This window comes from Hyla sarda, chromosome 4, assembly GCF_029499605.1.
Source record: "Hyla sarda isolate aHylSar1 chromosome 4, aHylSar1.hap1, whole genome shotgun sequence".
In the NCBI taxonomy this organism is placed as follows: Eukaryota; Metazoa; Chordata; class Amphibia; order Anura; family Hylidae; genus Hyla; species Hyla sarda.
The window spans coordinates 124,662,638-124,682,010 of NC_079192.1; the positions used below are offsets into that span (position 1 = coordinate 124,662,638).

General features: G+C 43.6%; 1 protein-coding gene across 2 annotated transcripts in view; it reads right to left on the bottom strand.

Annotated features, from left to right (window-relative positions):
- Positions 1 to 14,622, bottom strand: part of FES (FES proto-oncogene, tyrosine kinase) — a 186,668-nt gene extending 172,046 nt beyond the window's left edge. The window contains exon 1 of one of the 2 annotated variants that reach the window (XM_056572038.1): positions 14,276 to 14,622. The gene's annotated coding sequence lies outside the window, so the exon portion shown is untranslated. The remainder of the gene's footprint in view (positions 1 to 14,275) is intronic. The other variant, XM_056572037.1, reaches the window with a different exon arrangement.
- Between the last annotated feature and the right edge of the window lie 4,751 nt (positions 14,623 to 19,373).

Genomic DNA, 19,373 nt, shown 5'->3' on the forward strand with positions numbered 1-19,373 from the left:
TCTACAGTGTCGCTTTCTCCTTCCCTTCCCCTTCTTTTTCCTCCCCTGTTCTTCCCCTACTTTTCTACTTTTACCCTTTTTTTTCCCCTCTTTTCTGCCCCCCTGTTAGTTTGGGCTATCAGATTCTCATCACATTCATCTACATAGATGAGATAAGGAAAAGCCTTTCTATTTTATTTGTCAAACAAACTAATAATATGCATAACAATATATACACTATAATTCAGCCCATTGAGCCTGTAGAATGAACTTATACATTAAGTCCTTACCACTCAATAGATATGAGTCTTCACTAATTTTTCTATGTTTTCGCGCATCTCCCCCGGTGCATACCAAGGATTTCTAAGTTTTAGCGCAGGTTGAGATGCGCAACCGGAAGTTTACCATAGCCGTCAGAGAACGGAGCACGCGCAGATGAGTCGGACTCCGGCTCCTCCGTTCTATCACCTCGCGCATGTGAACTTAGCGCAGCACGTCATCGGCAACTGACCCTACAGGGATTCGCCGATGGACATGCCAGTCAAGGTTCCCCAGCTGTGATTGGGCATAGGGAACCAAAACAGGAGATTGGCTGATCAAACGCAGAGACGTGGATTGGTCGATTTGAGTGTCACTCCTCAATGCAGGAGAGGCATTGGTGGAGAATTGATGATGTGTGAATCCTGACATCCTGTGACATCATGAAGGGAGGTATTAAAACCCCCTGCACGGCGTTTTTTAACTCAGTGCCCATCTACCTCTTGATAACGCTGCTGAGGCAGTGAAACATGTTGAGGGGGGCCATGTTAAGTTTATAACTTTGCGCTCCATTGTCCTACAATAGCGCTGAATGTAGGTGGTCTGCAGGCACCTCGTCTCCGCTTCAGTGTGCATTCAAATCATTAGACCGGATGGTCCATTTATATATATATACAATCAAACAAGTAGGACGACATGGTGCTTTATATTTTAAAACACCATTAAGTGCGAACCTAATACAATAAAGATTGCACTTTTAATCTCACTTTTTTGATATATGGGAAACAACGTTTTTTTTTTTTTGGGCTGCCTTTTTGGTAGTCTATGAGTTAGCTATCCTTTGGATAGGGGATAAAATGTTTTTGCCCGGAATACCCCTTTAATATTCTTCCTGTAGTGGCGCAGCAGAGGAATTGAACACTTCCTGCTAGCACCCTCTCAATAATTATAACTGATTGATGGCAGTCCCAACAGTAGAATTACCATTGAGTAGCTTATTTTGGGGTAGGTGGGGGTTAATTTTAGCACTTTTTGGCTTTTTTAACAATTTTTTTGGCCTTTTTTTGCTGTATTTATAGCCATTTTTCAGGTGACAGCAAAATCTATAGCCTAAAAAAAAAACACTTATTTCATTTGGGGCATATTTTGGGCCGTTTAAAGCCACAAATATGTGCCAAATTATGAGCCAAAATACAACCATATTTTGGCACATAATGAGACTAAATATTATATATCCATGTAGGAAAAACCTAAAAGAAAAAAAAAATCCCTTAGGGTACGTTCACACGCGCAGATTTTTTAGCGGGTTTTCCACTGCGTATTTGAAAGTGGGCGGGCTTTTCTCGGCTGTCCGCAGCAGATTTTCCGCGGCGGAATGTACACTGCGGAAAATCTGCCGTAAGCCCCATTGAAGTCAGTAGGGACTGTGGCGGATTTTCCACAGCAGAAAACCCACTAAAAAATCTGTGCGTGTGAACGTTCCCTTAAATGACGTCTCAGTGTGGAGTCTATGGGGGGCATTTACTAATCTTTTACTATGTAGTCTGGTTTTTACCCTGTTTTTTTCTACTTCATTTTTGACTATGTGCGACAAATTTACTAAATTGTTGCACGGCATTAATAAATTTGGCACACATAGGCAAAAGTGGTAAATTTACTTTATGTAGTAGAAAAAATAGTCTGTTCCTTTTTCCTGCTGTCTGAATAGGTTTGGCTGCTGGTTTCCTTCTGGATCTTTTGTTTTTGAGTTTTTTTTTTTTAGCTTTTTCACCACATCTAAATAATTCAATAACTACAGTGGTCCCTCAAGTTACAATATTAATTGGTTCCAGGAAAACCATTGTAAGTTGAAACCATTGTATGTTGAGACCATAACTCTATGGAAACAGGGTAATTGGTTCTAAAGGCACCAAAATGTCATCCAAAAATAGGAAAAAGTGACAAAGAAAAATAAGTAGATAACTGATATAGATAAAGCAAATCCTTACATATAAAAGTAATAAAGATCTGCTGGGAGCTGTAAATCACTGTCTATGTCAGTGTTTCCCAAGCAGGGAGCCTCCAGCTGTTGCAAAACTATAACTCCCAGCATGCCTGGACAGCCAAAGGCTGTCCGGGCATGCTGGGAGTTGTAGTTTTGCAAAAAATGGGGCCACCCTGCTTGGCAAACACTGGTCTATGTAGAGGACAGGAGCTTCTTCAGGGGTCCTGTACAGTACAGGCAATGTCCAAAACAAGTAATGGAGTTGCCCTCACCTGGTGTCCAAAAGAGCAGCTAACCCTGATACAGGTAAAGAGTACAGAACATGTAATACCAGACACCAGTCAGTGCATACACTTCAGTAATACAGGGGTTTTACCAGTGAATGCCCATTTTGATTGGTTGGTTCTTCCAGCCATTGACACGTTTTACAGATCTGGACTGTCTGTAGCATTGTATGTTGAGTCTGGTTTCAACTTACGATGGTCCAGAAAAGACCATTGTTTGTTGAAACTATTGTATGTTGAGGCCATTGTAAGTTGAGGGATCACTGTAAATTGTAGTCATGGCTCAGAAGTGGTAAACGGCGTTTAGTGTGTGTGTGTGTTTATTACATTTTTTTAACACAGTTTTTTTCTCCCTAAATGTACTTACACTTTTTTTTTTTTTTTGGTTACTTCTTCTACAGATCTGTGTATCCTGTGGACTCCTTCGGATTCGGTGGACTACTTCGATGACCAGCGTTTTTCTTTGCTTGATGTTAATAAAATGGTTAACGAGGGCTTGTGGGGGAGTGTTTTTTGTAATAATTTTTTTTTAAAACCTGTTGTGTTTTATTTTTATTTTACTTTACTAGACAGGCTTAGTAGTGGAAGCTGTCTTATAGACTGAGTCCATTACTAAGCCGGGCTTAGCGTTAGCCACAAAAACAGCTAGCGCTAACCCCCAATTATTACCCCGGTACCCAACACCACAGGGGTGCCGGGAAGAGCCGGTACCAACAGGCCCGGAGCGTCAAAAATGGCGCTCCTGGGCCTAGGCGGTAACAGGCTGGCGTTATTTAGGTTGGGGAGGGCCAGTAACAATGGTCCTTGCCCACCCTGGTAACGTCAGGCTGTTACTGTTTGGTTGGTATTTGGTTGAGAATAAAAATAGGGGGACCCTATGCGTTTTTTTAATATAATTAATTATTTATTTTTAAAAAAAAAACGCATAGGGTCCCCCCTATTTTCATTCTCAGCCAAATACCAACCAAACAGTAACAGCCTGACGTTCCCAGGGTGGGCTAGGACCATTGTTACTGGCCCTCCCCAGCCTAAATAACGCCAGCCTGTTACCGCCTAGGCCCAGGAGCGCCATTTTTGACGCTCCAGGCCTGTTGGTACCGGCTCTTCCCGGCACCCCTGTGGCGTTGGGTACCGGGGTAATAATAGGGGGTTAGCACTAGCTGTTTTTGTGGCTAGCGCTAAGCCCAGGTTAGTAATGGACTCTGTCTATAAGACAGCTTCCACTACTAAGCCTGTCTAGTAAAGTAAGAAAAAAACACAACAGGTTTTAAAAAATTTTTATTACAAAAAACACTCCCCCACAAGCCCTCGTTAACCATTTTATTAAAATCAAACAAAGAAAAACGCTGGTCATCGAAGTAGTCCACCGAATCCGAAGGAGTCCACAGGATAAACGGATCTGAAATGAGAAGAAAACAAAAAAATGGGTTAGTACATTTATTATCACCTGCTCACACATCTCCCGCCCCGCACGACTACAACTGCCAGCATGCCCTTACAGTAAGGACATGCTGGGAGTTGTAGTTGTGTGGTGCAGGAGATGTGTGAGCAGGTGATAATAAATGTGACAAGCTTGTCCCCTGCCCCCAGCTGCAGGACTACAACTCCCAGCATGCCCTTACAGTAAGGTGGGGCGGAGGCCGGGCACAGTGTTTCCCAACCTGGGACTTGTAGTTTTGCAACATCTGGAGGCACCCTGGTTGGGAAACACTGTTTTAGGCCAGTGTTTCCCAACCAGGGTGCCTCCAGATGTTGCAAAACTACAAGCCCCAGCATGCCTGGACAGTCAAAGGCTGTCTAGGCATGCTGGGAGTTGTAGTTTTGCAACATCTGGAGGCAACCTGGCTGGGAAACACTGGCCTAAAACAGTGTTTCCCAACCAGGGTGCCTCCAGATGTTGCAAAACTACAAGTCCCAGCATGCCTGGACATTCAAAGGCTGTCTAGGCATGCTGGGAGTTGTAGTTTTGCAACATCTGGAGGCAACCTGGCTGGGAAACACTGGCCTAAAACAGTGTTTCCCAACCAGGGTGCCTCCAGATGTTGCAAAACTACAAGTCCCAGCATGCCTGGACATTCAAAGGCTGTCTAGGCATGCTGGGAGTTGTAGTTTTGCAACATCTGGAGGCAACCTGGCTGGGAAACACTGGCCTAAAACAGTGTTTCCCAACCAGGGTGCCTCCAGATGTTGCAAAACTACAAGCCCCAGCATGCCTGGACAGTCAAAGGCTGTCTAGGCATGCTGGGAGTTGTAGTTTTGCAACATCTGGAGGCAACCTGGCTGGGAAACACTGGAATAAAACAGTGTTTCCCAACCAAGGTGCCTCCAGATGTTGCAAAACTACAAGTCCCAGCATGCCTGGACAGTCCAAGGCTGTCTAGGCATGCTGGGAGTTGTAGTTTTGCAACATCTGGAGGCAACCTGGCTGGGAAACACTGGCCTAAAACAGTGTTTCCCAACCAGGGTGCCTCCAGATGTTGCAAAACTACAAGTCCCAGCATGCCTGGACAGTCAAAGGCTGTCTAGGCATGCTGGGAGTTGTAGTTTTGCAACATCTGGAGGCAACCTGGCTGGGAAACACTGGCCTAAAACAGTGTTTCCCAACCAGGGTGCCTCCAGATGTTGCAAAACTACAAGCCCCAGCATGCCTGGACAGTCAAAGGCTGTCCAGGCATGCTGGGAGTTGTAGTCTTGCAACAACTGGAGGCACCCTGGTTGGGAAGCCTGCGCAACTTACCGGCTTCCGTAGGATCCAGCGCTGCACGACACTGCCGCGCGACAGTGCCGCGCGACGATCTCCGACAGCGATCGTCGCTGGAGCCTCGGAAGGGTAAGTGAACCTCTTCGCCGGTCCCCTTCAGCTGTTTAGTTTTGCAACAGCTGGAGGACTACAGTTTACAGACCACAAACCAGGGGTCTGCAAACTGTGGCCCTCCAGCTGTTGCAAAACTACAACTCCCAGCATGCCTGGACAGCCAATGGCTGTCCAGGCATGCTGGGAGTTGTAGTCTTGCAACATCTGGAGGCACCCTGGTTGGGAAACACTGTTTTAGGACAGTGTTTCCCAACAAGGGTGCCTCCAGCTGTTGCAAAACTACAACTCCCAGCATGCCCGGACAGCCAATGGCTGTCCAGGCATGCTGGGAGTTGTAGTCTTGCAACATCTGGAGGCACCCTGGTTGGGAAACACTGTTTTAAGCCAGTGTTTCCCAACAAGGGTGCCTCCAGCTGTTGCAAAACTACAACTCCCAGCATGCCCGGACAGCCAATGGCTGTCCAGGCATGCTGGGAGTTGTAGTCTTGCAACATCTGGAGGCACCCTGGTTGGGAAACACTGTTTTAGGCCAGTGTTTCCCAGCAAGGGTGCCTCCAGCTGTTGCAAAACTACAACTCCCAGCATGCCCGGACAGCCAAAGGGTGTCCAGGCATGCTGGGAGTTGTAGTCTTGCAACATTTGGAGGCACCCTGGTTGGGAAGCTTGCGCAACTTACCGGCTTCCGTAGAATCCAGCGCTGCACGACAGTGCCGCGCGACGATCTCCGTCAGCGATCGTCGCTGGAGCCTCGGAAGGGTAAGTGAACTTCTTCGCCGGTCCCCTTCAGCTGTTTAGTTTTGCAACAGCTGGAGGACTACAGTTTACAGACCACACACCAGTGGTCTGCAAACCGTGGCCCTCCAGCTGTTGCAAAACTACAACACCCAGCATGCCCTGACAGCCAAAGCCTATGGCTCTCAGGGCAGGAGCCCGGGCTGACATTACAGTGCAGCCGCCCGGGCTCCTCATACGGTCTCCCCGCTACCCCCCTTGTCTCCCGCCCGGGCTCCTCATACGACCTCCCCGCTACCCCCCCCCCCCCTTGTCTCCCGCCCGCGCCGCTCAGCTCCCGCTGCTACAAGACTACAACTCCCAGCGTGTCCTCACTGTAAGGCCATGCTGGGACTTGTAGTCTTGCAACAGTAGACAGATGGGAGTTGTGTGGCGCTGGCAGGTGAGAGGGGGGGATGTAAATCACTGTAGTGTCCCGGTAGCGCAGTGAGGGTAGCGGGGAGAAAGTATGTCGGAGCCCGGGCAGCAGTAGCTTTTCCTGCTCCATGTTGGAGCTGGAGTAAATTTAGTCAATTTTTATGGCCGTTGCGACAGTTTATTGCGCAACTGCGACTGTCTCAGTTAATAAATTCCTGACCACTGCAAGTAAAAAGTGAAAACTTGCGTAAATTAAGGGGGAAAAAAAAATTTGACTTTCTAGCTCTTGCTAGGGAAAGTCGCACAATTTATAGGGTAGGCGCAATTGCGACAATTTTGCGCCAAAAATAGTCAGAAAAAACTGACTAAACCCCTTAGTAAATGCCCCCCTATAAGTTTATAATACCAAAATGACTGAATACAAATAGTATACGTCTCGGAGTACTGGCTATGTTTTTTACATTCTGATTGATCATTCACTATAAGGCGGCTTTAACACTATAAAAATTCATCCGTAATGAACGTCCGTCATAAAAATCTTGAAAATCGGTCGTTAGAAAATCCCTAACGGCCGTTAGAAAATCCCATTATAGTCTATGGGATTTTTCTATTAGCCCGTTATCCGATAATCCGTTATCGCCCGATATTAATAACGGCCGTTATTTTGTGATGGGCGAATGAACAGAAGAAATAGTGCATGCACTCTCCCGTTACTATCGCCCGTCACAAAATAACGACTGTTATTAATAATGGCAGTTATTAATAACGGGTTAAACCAGCTATTAGAACAATCCCTTAGACTATAATGGAATTTTCTAACAGCCGTTTAACGGACAATTTTCAAGATTTTTATGACGGACTTTCATTACGGATTAATTTTTATAGTGTTAAAGCAGCCTAAGGCTCCATTCACACCAGGTTTTTGAAAATGCAAAGATATTCTTTTTAACCATTGGCATACATTTTTCTCGCAGGTTCAAAAAGAATTTAACCTTTAACCATTTCAATGGGCACAGTCATGAAATCAAAAAATTGATATGTTGTAGTACTTAAGTACTACAACATATCTCTAATATACTTTAATAAAAAAAAAAGTGATTTTAAAACAGTTTAAAATCACTTTTAAATTCGGCCACTAGGGGTCGCCCTCCTAGTGGCCAAATGCATTGGGCAGTGACGTCACTAATGAATTTTGACTCGTTGAAGCCTGGCAACGAGTCGGAATTCATTCACTGCGGTGCTCGCTTTATTCGAGTGAGCGCTCTGAATAAAGAGGACGCGCGCAGGCTCCCTGGCAGGCCCCGGCGACATGTAAGATTATCTATGTTGTGTCTGTTACTGAATGTTTTTTTTTTTGGGGGGGGGGGGGGTAGTGGGTTGTGCGGCGCAGCGTGGCGGCAGGCTGCGCGGCGGGAGCGGGATGGGCCATCCTGGCGTGCCTCCTGTTATTTCCCCACTACAACTCCCAGCATGCCCTGACAGCCAATAGATGTCAGGGCAAGCTGGGAGATGTAGTGGGGAAACAGCTGGAGGGACGCTGAATAGGTGAACTAAGGGTGGGTGGGGAGGGAGTTGAGCAGCGCGACGGGGCCGGGGGCTGGGAGTTGTAGTGGTGAAACAGCTGGAGGCACCCTGTTAGGAGAACTAAGGGCGGAAGTTGGCCCCCCAGCAGGCATCAGTGACGTGGTGCCTGCTGGGGAAGTCTGCCTGGTAGTGAGCACACTACCAGGCAGACTAAATGCCATTTTTAAAATAGTAAAAAAAATAAAAAATAAAGGCAGGGAGGGTGTTAGGGATAGAAGGGCAATAGGCAGGGACAGAAAAAAAAACATGATGGTGGGAGCTACCCTTTAAGTTTAAAAAAATGGATCCTTTTTCTTGAAAAGAGGAAGTCATGTTTTTCTTTTAATGCTTTCAGACTATGTACTCTTTGTTGATATGGAGTAAAACAAATAAATGAACGTTACATATTTGGCTTGCTCTGCTTATTAATATCTATATTTAGATATAGAGTGGAGAGTGAGGTGCTACACAAAGAGGTCCTTTCTACAAGGGTTATGTCCTCTGGCAGAGATGGTAATATGCCTGTAGCCAGTGCTAGACAATCATTAACAGGTAATCTGATAGACAATAGGAAGCTCTGTTAGGCTGGGTTCACACTATGTTTTTCAACTACGGTTCCCGCATACGTTTTCTATCAAAAACCGTATGAAAAAAAAAACGGATGGAACAGTATGGTAAAAAGTAAACCGTATGCGTTTTTAAACAGTATACCGTTGTAAAATTGCATTCTGTTCTGTCCGTTTTTATTTAAAAAAAAACATATGTTTTTGAAAATTCTGTCCATTTTTAATGGGAGGGGTCTTGGATGGGGACTTTAGGATGCAAATGCGCATGTGCACAGAAAAAACGCATACGGTTTTGCCGTATGGAACCGTATACATGTGCGTTTCCCATTGACGTCCATGTTAAAAAAAAAAAAAAAGGTATGCCGTTGCAATACGGTTTTAAAACTGGAGTCAAAACCGTGGTCAAATACGGTTTGGAGTACTGCTTAAAAACGTATTGCAAGCAAACCATACACGTCAGGGTGCATGCATCAGGGTGCATCAGGGTGCATACGGTTTGCAATGCTTTGTCTATGTATTTGGTTTTCAATACCGCTCCATACGTTTTCACTAATGAAAACTTATGCGGGAACCGTAGTTATAAAACGTAGTGTGAACCCAGCCTTACTGTCTTTTTTTTTATATAACTATTTACAGTTACAGTAACAAAAGAATAAAAGGAAAGAGGAAAATAATCATCAACAATTCGTGAAAAGTAACATCAACACTGTCTTCAAAGTGTACCTGTCAGATCCCACAAAAAAAAAACATAATGTTACTCAGTTACTCAGTACCTAATTCAGACCTTGTACATCTAATTTTTATCCCTCTATCACCTATATTTATTATAAAAATACCTCTTTTTATTAGCTCACAGTGTTAGAAATCCTCTCAGGGGAAGGGGGTGTGTCCCTCCTTGAGGTGGTGGGAGGTGATTGGTGTGTCTGCTCATGCAGCCTTGTCCATGAGTCTTGTCCAAAAGGTCTTACATTTTTATCAGTAACAACATATAAAACGTTTTTGGATCTGACAGTGCCCACTGACCTCAATGTAATTTGAGGCGGAAATTCCATTGCAGTAAATCCGCAGTGGGAAACTCAAACCAGCAGTGGTAAATCCGTGTGAACGTACCCTTAAAGACAGTAGAAGACTTAGGTGTTCAAATCAACTGGTGCCTGAAAGTTAAACACATTTGTATATGACAATATTAATCCATCCAGTACTTATTAGCTGCAGTATAAAACGGAGAAATTTGTGAATTTCTTTTCTGTCTGACCACAGTGCTCTCTGCTGACACCTCTGTCCGTGTCAGGAACTGTTCAGATTAGAATCATATCCCCATTGAAAACCTCTCCTGTTCTGGACAGTTCCTAAAACGGACAGAGGTGGCAGCAGAGAGCTGGAAAGAACTTGACAAATTTCTCTGTAGTTTATCTGTAGTATATAGCAGCTGATAGGGTACTAGAAGGGTTAAGATTTTTAAATAGAAGTAATTTATAAATCTGTTTAACTTTCTTGCACCAGCTGATTTGAATTTTTTTTTCCCCACCGGAGTTACCCTTTAAGTTACACAAAGACGTAAAGGCCCATTCATACCGCAGTTTGTGCATATGGTTTAGGGGTGTTAAAACTGTGTGTGTATACGGTTTCATACAATTTTATATGGTTCTTGTAGAGTGCAAAACTGTAAAAAAAAAAAAAAACTATACGGGTGTATACAGTGATCCCTCAACTCAACATACAATGCTGTGGACAGTCCAGATCTGTGAAATGTGTCAATGACTGAAAGAACTGACCAATCAAAATGGGCATTTCACTGGTAAAACCCCTGTATTACTGAAGTGCCTGCACTCATTGGCTGTCTGGTAGCCCCAGACTGTACCACTGTTCTGTACTACTCTTTACCTGTGCCAGGGGTTAGCTGCTCCTTTGGACATCAGGAAAGAGCAGCTCCATTTTACTTTTTTTTTTTAGGACATTGCGTGTACTGTACAGTCCCTGAAGAAGCTCCTGTCCTCTACATAGAAAGTGATTTACAGCTCCCAGCAGATCTTTCTTACATAAGGACATAATGCCAAGAAAAACGCCAATTCTGCCGCATGCCGTTTTTTCGGCCAAAAAACGCTGCAGCCAGATGTTAGCTGTAAACCAATGAGGAATCGCTAAATTCTTTTTCCACTTGGCGTTTTTCGGTTTGGCATTTTTTTTTATTCTTTTGCCATTTTTCACTCTTTTTTGGCATTTTTTAGCTCCTTGGTGATTTTGCTAAATCGCAACATGTTGAGCCACTGGCATTTTTTTCCATGAAATCGTGGCCTTTTTCTCCCATAGAAGTCTATGGGAGTAAAAAAAACGGCAAGAAAAATGCCATGTGGGTTTTAACTTTGGCGTTTTTTTCAGGCGGTTTTTATTCTCTTTTGGACTTTAGCGATCCAAAAAAGTGATGGAGATACCTTTTTTAATAAAATTTCAGAAGGTACAATTAAAAAAAAATTATAAGAAAGATACAGCAGTGATGGAAAAAATTGTATTTAACAAAATTTATCTATTTTATAACAACATTTTTATTAATTTTAAAACAGGGATCAATTTATGTGGGCGGGCAGGGCACTAAAAATGTTGCCGACAATAATAAAAATGTAGTGTGTGTATGTTTTTCACTTTTTATTCTTTATTTTTTAGGTGGTACTACTACTCCTAGCATGGAACACACACTGTTCCATGATGGGAGTAATAGTACCTGTACTAATTGACAGATCGCCCCGGATTCCGTTGCGATCCTCCTGTATAATGAATAGATGCGGCCGGCCGCTCTTCTATGGTCCCCTGCATTGACGTGTATATATACACCTATTTATATTTCAGATGGTTCCATCCAATCACAACTCTGTGGGAAATATGAATATGTATATATACGTCAGTTAAGGGGACCATAGAAGAGCGGCCGGCCTCATCAATACATTATACAGGAGGATCACAGCTGGTGTCAGGAGTGAAATCCGCTGTGATCTTTCCTTAACTGCAGGTACTATTGCTCCCAACATGGAGCACACTCTGCTCCATGCTGGGAGCTGTAGTACCTGTATTAATAGACAGATCGCAACAGGGGTCAGAAGTTACACTCGTTGCAATCTGCCAATAATGCAGGTACTACAGCTCCCAACAAGGAGCAGAGCGTGCTCCATGATGGGTGCAGTAGTACCTGCAGTTAAGGAAAGATCACAGCGGGTATCACTACTGACACCAGCTGCGATCATCCTATCTATTGCAGAGATGTGGAGCAGCTTTCTCCTGCACTCTGCATCTCTGCACTATACTCCGGCCAGTGATGTGAATAGAACATCACTCATTCATATTTCCCTCTGAGAGCTGTGATTGGCTGCAACCATCCAGGCAATCCCCACTCTGGGCGGAAAATATGAATGAGTGATGTTCTATTCACATCACTGGCTGGAGTACAGTGCAGAGATGCGAGCGCTGTATAGAGCCACTCCGCATCTCTGCTATATTACGGATGATCGCATGGGAGATATGTCTATTAGTACAGGTACAACTACTCCCATCATGGAACAGTCTGTTCCATGCTGGGAGTAGTAGTACTAACTAAAAAATGACAAAAAAGAGAGAAAAAAAAAGTGAAACACACACACACACTTTATTAAAAATGAATTAAAATGTCGTTATAAAAAATAAAAATTTTGTAAAATAAATTTTATTTCCATCACTACTGCATCCTTTTTTTTTTTTTTTGTACCCAAAAATTTTGCGAACCGAAAAAAAAAAAAAAAAAAAAAATAAACGCCAAAGGGGCCAAAAATGCAATTTCCACACAAATGAAAAAATGCCAGAAAAAACTTCAGAAAAAATGCCAGACGCAGGAAATTGCACAGGCGTTTTTTCAGGCATTTTTTTCAAACCAAAAAACGTAGGACAAAAAAAATAACAAGTAGAAACTTAGCCTAAGAAACATATGTAAGGACTTAGAAACATAGAATGTGTTGGCAGATAAGAACCATTTTTCCCATCTAGTCTGCCCAATAACCTGAATCCTATCAATAGTCCCTGGCCCTATCTTATATAAAGGATAGCCTTAGGTAGACTTGCTTTATCTGTATTAGTTATCTACTTATTTTTCTTTAATCATCACTTTCTCCTATTTTTGGATGACATTTTGGTGGCTTTAGAACCAGTTAGCAGTTATGGTCTCAACATACAATGGTTTCAACATACAATGGTCGTCACTGTATATGGGTTTTGAAATAGTATACACAATCGAGGTAGGACACTTTATTTTTAGTACAGATTCCCTATTTTTTAACCTAAGAACAACCCTGCGCCCACTACCACAATATAACGTGGTGTCACAGTCTGACCCTGCGTCATATCTGGTCAGTCCTGGCACCTAGCAACGGCCAGGACCCGTGGCTAATACCGGATATCACCGATCGTAGTGATGTCCGGTATTAACCCCTTAGACTAGCCGATAAAAGTTGATCGCCGCGTCTAAAATGTAAAAAAAATGCTTCCTGGCAGCTCAGGCGGGCAGATCGGGACCACCACCGTGAAACCACGGTGTCCCGATCAGCTGAGGACACACGTGGAGGGTCCCTACCTTCCTACTCTGTCCGATCGTCATTTGATGCCTGAATAAATGACGATCAAAAAGTCCTGTCAAAACAAAAATAGTAACGGTGCAAAAAATTAGCCCTCATACCGCCCCATATGCGGAAAAATAAAAAAGTTATAGGGGTCAGATGAGGACATTTTTAAACGTATTCATTTTCGAGCATGTAGTTATGATTTTTACCAGAAGTAATACAAAATCAAACCTATATAAGTAGGGTATCATTTTAATCGTATGGACCTACAGAATAAAGACAAGGTGTCATTTTACCGAAAAATGCACTGCGTAGAAACAGAAGCCCCCAAAATTCACAAAATTGCGTTTTTTCCCCCCAATTTTGTCCCACAAATATTTTTTTCTTTTTGTTTCGCCATAGATTTTTGCTCATTACAAAGTACAATTGGTGGTGCAAAAAACAAACCCTCATATGGATCTGTAGGTGCAAAATTGAGAGGGCTATGATTTTTTAAAAAGGTAAGGAGGGAGAAAAATGCAAAAACGGAAAAACGCTCCGTCCTGAAAGGGTTAATATGATTTCTCAATGTCAGTGTACGGATTTGGTAACCAATACGGTTCTATTGTGTGAATAGATATGGTCGCCGTATACATATACTGTGGTGTGAGTTGGGTTCACTAGGAGAGTGCTCCCTGCATCTGTATTACCAGTCTGTGGTATAGCACTTGTGCCCAATACTTCAACAGTCCCTGCAGCACTGTGTAAGTCAAGTGTTTTCCAAACAGGGTGCCTCCAGCTGCTGCAAAACTACAACTCCCAGCATGCCCGGACAGCCTTCGGCTGTCCGGGCATGCTGGGAGTTGTAGTTTTGCAACAGCTGGAGGCACCCTGGTTGGGAAACACTGGTGTAGTCCCTGGAGAAACAGCCGCACAGGTTCCTGCTCTGTGTCCTGTTGAATATCCGGAAGAGCAGCCCTAGGAATAGGGAGACAGCCTGGACTTGTGGATGACCCCATTGTAACAATAGTGTCACTAGCCTGCTACTGCCCCCTAGCTGCGGTGCGCGGCCCACCCACCTCTTGTGTGATTCTGTCACTACAGCAATTGGCGGGACTCACCTGAGTAGTAGACCCACAGCCCGACACTACGCCCTGTGCTCGGTATAAGCCATAGCTGTCCCGGAGTTATATCCCGTGCTGGGTGTAGGGCAGTTGTGTGCGGTCTCCTCAGCCCCGGGGGCACTTTCTCTACTCTTCTTGCCCCTCTCTCTTCCTATGAGCTGCCTCCTTCCCGGCTCCTGCTGAGTGACTTCACTTACACACTGTAACGAATAGCAATGTGACTGCAGCACGTCCCACACTGACAGTAACCCTGCCTGCAAGGCTTCCTCCTCCTGTCATCTGGGGATTAACCCTCTCAGTGCCCGGACCAGCCCTACACATCAACCTCCGGCCGGTAAATGTCTCTGGTGAACTACACATGCAGAGGAAAGGTTCTTATACAGGACAAGGTTGGTTAGATTTTCACTTATTTCCACCTACAGACCCATGTTAGGGCTCGCTTTTCTGCACCAAGTGACGTCACTCATTTTACCACAAAATCTATGGTGAAACCCTAATTGTAGGGCAAAATTTTAAAACACAAGACATTTTGCAAATTTTATTTTTTTGTGGGGGGGGGGGGGGGACATTTTGATGCAGCGTACTTTTCGGTAATAAAATGACACAATGGCCCCTATTTATGAATCCGCCTGAAACCCAAAGACTATGGCGCAGATTTATCAAACTGTGTGAGAGAAAATATAGAGAGATTTCCCCACAGTGACCAATCACAGCTCAGCTTTCACTTTACCTCAGCTCGTTAGCTGAGCTGTGATTGGTCGCTGTGGGAAAATATCTCTATATTTTCTCTCACACAGTTTGATAAATCTGGGCCTATGTTCACGCGTCAGAATGTCTACGCAGAAAATCTCCGTGCGGACATTTCGCAGACTGCATAACATGCTGGTGCTAAGACCACAGGGGAATGCACTCATAGACGGCTATACATTCCATGTAGAGTCCGTAGAAAGAATGGACAGGTTTATTCTTTCTGCGGACACGAAAATCAGAATTTTCAAGCCAGAAACATCTGGCGCAGAAATTCCAAAGTGTAAACAGTGCAGCAGAATCCCATTGAATTCAAAGGGACCCTGTTGCAGCAGAATTTCCAAGCAGGATTCCAATGCGGAATTCCGCACGGAAATTCCGACATGTAAACGTGGCAACCAATCATAGCTCAACTTTCACTTTACAAGAGTTCGTTAAGATATGTAAGCTGAACTGTGATTGGTTGTTATGGAAAAAAACAGACAATAAGGCCATATTCACATACCGGGTATTTCCGGGAGAAATTTCCTCATTGGAATTCTGCACAGAGATTCCGCTGAAGCAGAGTCCTGTTGAATTCATTCTGCTGCACTGTGCAAACATCCGGAATTTCAGTGCCAGATGTTTCTGGCACGGAAATTCCGATTACCTTGTCCGCAGAAAGAATGAACACTTTTATTCTTTCTGTGGACTTGGCACGGAATGCATAGCCATCTATGAGACGGCACCTTTCCGTGTGGTTTTAGTGCTGGCATACTATGCCGGCGCCTGCCGGAAGCCAAAGGGTGTTTTCACATGGAGTAATTCCTCTTGAATTCTCTGCTCCAAATTAATTCACATCTCCTCTGCCGTTGACTTTAATGTTATTTCTGCTGTCCTGTTCACACTGCGGAAATTCTGCAAGCAGAATTCCGACGCTGAATTCCGTTCCACTTGAAGAAAGAGCATGTCCATTCTTCAAGCGGAATCCGCTAGCAGAAATCAATAGAAGTCAATGGTAAAAAAAAAATTCTGCCCGACATCGTTTTCGCGCGGAATTTCGTGGAAATGGCTGAAAAACCCTTCACTTCTTTCTCCCCCATTTCCCCAAGCAATTCCATGCACAATTCTCCCGCAAATTTCGCACAAAAATAAAATTCTTTTTTGCGCCCGTAAATTTTTCGGCGTGAATTCCTCTTGATTTGCTCAGTGTGAACGCACCCTAAGGGTCTGCCTAAGGGTTTCAGGCTGTCTGATAAGTCTAGGCAAATATCTTGATTCTGTAGGTCCACACGTTTACAACAATATCCATTCAATACAGGTTTTGTTTTATTTTAATACTTTTAAAAAAATGATAACTTTTTGTACGAAAATTTGTGTGCTTAAAATTGTTTTCTTCTGACCCCTATAACTTTTTATTCTTCCAATTACAATTTTTTTAGTCCCCATAGGACACTATTTCATGTAACCCTCATATTAAAAACACTGATCAATGCTGTTCCATAGAATAGCATTAACCCCTTAAGGACTGGTTTTTTTTCCGTTATTGCATTTTCGTTTTTTGCTCCTTGCCTTTAAAAAATCATAACTCTTTCAATTTTGCACCTAAAAATCCATATGATGGCTTATTTTTTGCGCCACCAATTCTACTTTGTAATGACGTCAGTCATTTTGCCCAAAAATCTACGGTGAAACGGAAAAAAAATCATTGTGCGACAAAATTGAAAAAAAAAACGCTGTTTTGTAACTTTTGGGGGCTTCCGTTTCTACATGGTACATTTTTCGGTAAAAATGACACCTTATCTTTATTCTGTAGGTCCATACAATTAAAATGATACCCTACTTATATAGGTTTGATTTTGTCGGACTTCTGGAAAAAATCATAACTACATGCAGGAAAATTAATATGTTTAAAATTGTCATCTTCTGACCCCTATAACTTTTTAATTTTTCCGTGTATGGGGCGGTATGAGGGCTCATTTTTTGCGCCGTGATCTGGAGTTTTTAACGGTACAATTTTTGCATTGATAGGACTTATTGATCGCTTTTTATTCATTTTTAAATTATATAAAAAGTGACCAAAAATGCACTAATTTGGACTTTGGAATTTTTTAGCGCGCACGCCATTGACCGAGCGGTTTAATTAATTATATATTTTTATAATTCGGACATTTCCGCACACGGTGATACCATATATGTTTATTTTTATTTACACTGTGTTTTTTTTTTATGGGAAAAGTGGGGTGATTCAAACTTTTAATAGGGGAGGGGTTAAATGATATTCATTCCCTTTTTTTTTTCCACCTTTTTTTTTGCAGTGTTATAGGTCCCATAGGGACCTATAACACTGCACACACTGATCTTCATCATTGATCACTGATTTCTCATAGGAAACCAGTGATCGACGATTCTGCCGCATGACTGCTCATGCCTGGATCTCAGGCACTGAGCAGTCATTCGGCGATCGGACAGCGAGGAGGCAGGTAGGGGCCCTCCCGCTGTCCTGTAAGCTGTTCGGGATGCCGCGATTTCGCCGCGGCTATCCCGAACAGCCCACTGAGTTAACCGGCAGCTTTCACTTTCGGTTTTAGCCGAAAGCTCTGAGCGCGCGGCTAAAGGGTTAATAGCGCGTGGCGCCGCGATCGGCCGGGCCCGCCGTGATATGACGCGGGGTTACCGCGTAACCCCGCGTTATATCACGGGAGCAGGACCAAGGACGTACCAGTACGTCCTTGGTCCTTAAGGGGTTAATCAGTGTTATCGACACTCCAATCCAGCAGCATAGGAACCCCGATTGGACAGAAGGAAATCAGATAAAAGACTTCCCTCCGGCCCCACAGCTGATCAGGACCCAGCGATTCGTGACTCAATCAGCATCTCTGAGCTACCAATACATAGATTTTGTCAATTTTAGACATCACTTTTAGACTACAGTACATAAATAGATGACCAGAATTAGTGTTACTTAGTTTAGATAAAAGACAGCTTAGGGGTGAACTAATAACTAAATATTTCAGGGGGCAGTACAGAGATCTCTCCCATGATCTATTTATACCAAGTACTGTATCTATAAGAAGGGGCATCCTTTTTGTCTATAGAGGAAAGAAGGTTTCTACACCAGCACAGACGGGGGTTCTTTACTGTAAGAGCAGTGAGACTGTGGAATTCTCTCCCAGAGGAAGTAGCCATGGTGAACTCTATAAAAGAGTTCAACAGGGACCTGGATACATTTATGGAGATTAATAATATTATAGGTTATGAATACTGAATTTATAAGGGCAGAACGTTGATTTAGGGATTTGGTATGGGTCCCTTGGTATGGGGCCATTGACATCAGCCTCGTAGAGCCTGACATAGTCGCACAGGACCACCACAGATGTGCCAGATTTATTTAAAGGGGTACTACTCCCCTAGCATCTTATCCCCTATCCAAAGGATAGGGAATAAGATGACAGATCGAGGGGGTTCCGCCTCTGGGGACCCTTGGGATCTCCGCTGCAGCACCCTGCTATAATTACTGCACAGAGCAAACTCGCTCTGTGTGTAATTACCGGTGATACAGTGACGTCACAGCCCGCCCCCTCAATACAAGTCTGTGGGAGGGGGCCGTGATGTCATGATGCTCCGGCCCCTGTATCACCCGTCATTACTCAGAGTGAGTTTGCTCTGTGCAGTAATGGTAGGGGGCGCTGCAGCGGAGATCCCGGGGGTCCCTAGTGGCGGGACCCCCGCGATCTGACATCTTATCCCTATCCTTTGGATAGGGGATGAGGTGCTAGGGGCGGAGTACTCCTTTAAAGATCTCTACCTCTTGATAAATATTTAGCAAATCTAAAGCTAGTGAAATGCTGGTCTTAGTAAATTCCCCCACTTCACTTGTTTATTCCCAGGTTTTAGAACAGTTTGCAATTATTTTATTTTTCATATTTTTTTGCCTTCAACTGGATGCTAGTCCAGGACTTTTTATTTCTGATGGTCATTAATACAGTGGAAACAGAACCACTTTGGACCAAGCTGGACCTCATTGAGTTTAACGTGAGAATTCTCTGTGCTGGCAGTATAATATCAGCCAAAAGTGATTAAACCCTCTGAAAATGCCAGTTTCATATTCAAATCAGTAAACACTGTCTATCTGCCAACTTTGATGCCAGTTTTTATACCCAGCACTACTTTTAGCCAGGCTGAACTCAACTGATTTTTATGTAGGGCATTTCTCTCTATGTGTTGGCAGCATTTCAACAGTTGCTCAAAGTCATTTTTTATCCTTTCTGCCCATTTTGATTTCCGTTTTTAAGTCTAGAACAAGTTTGGTCCAGGCTGGACTCAATATATAGGGAATCCCTCTCTGTGTACTGGTAATGTGAGATCT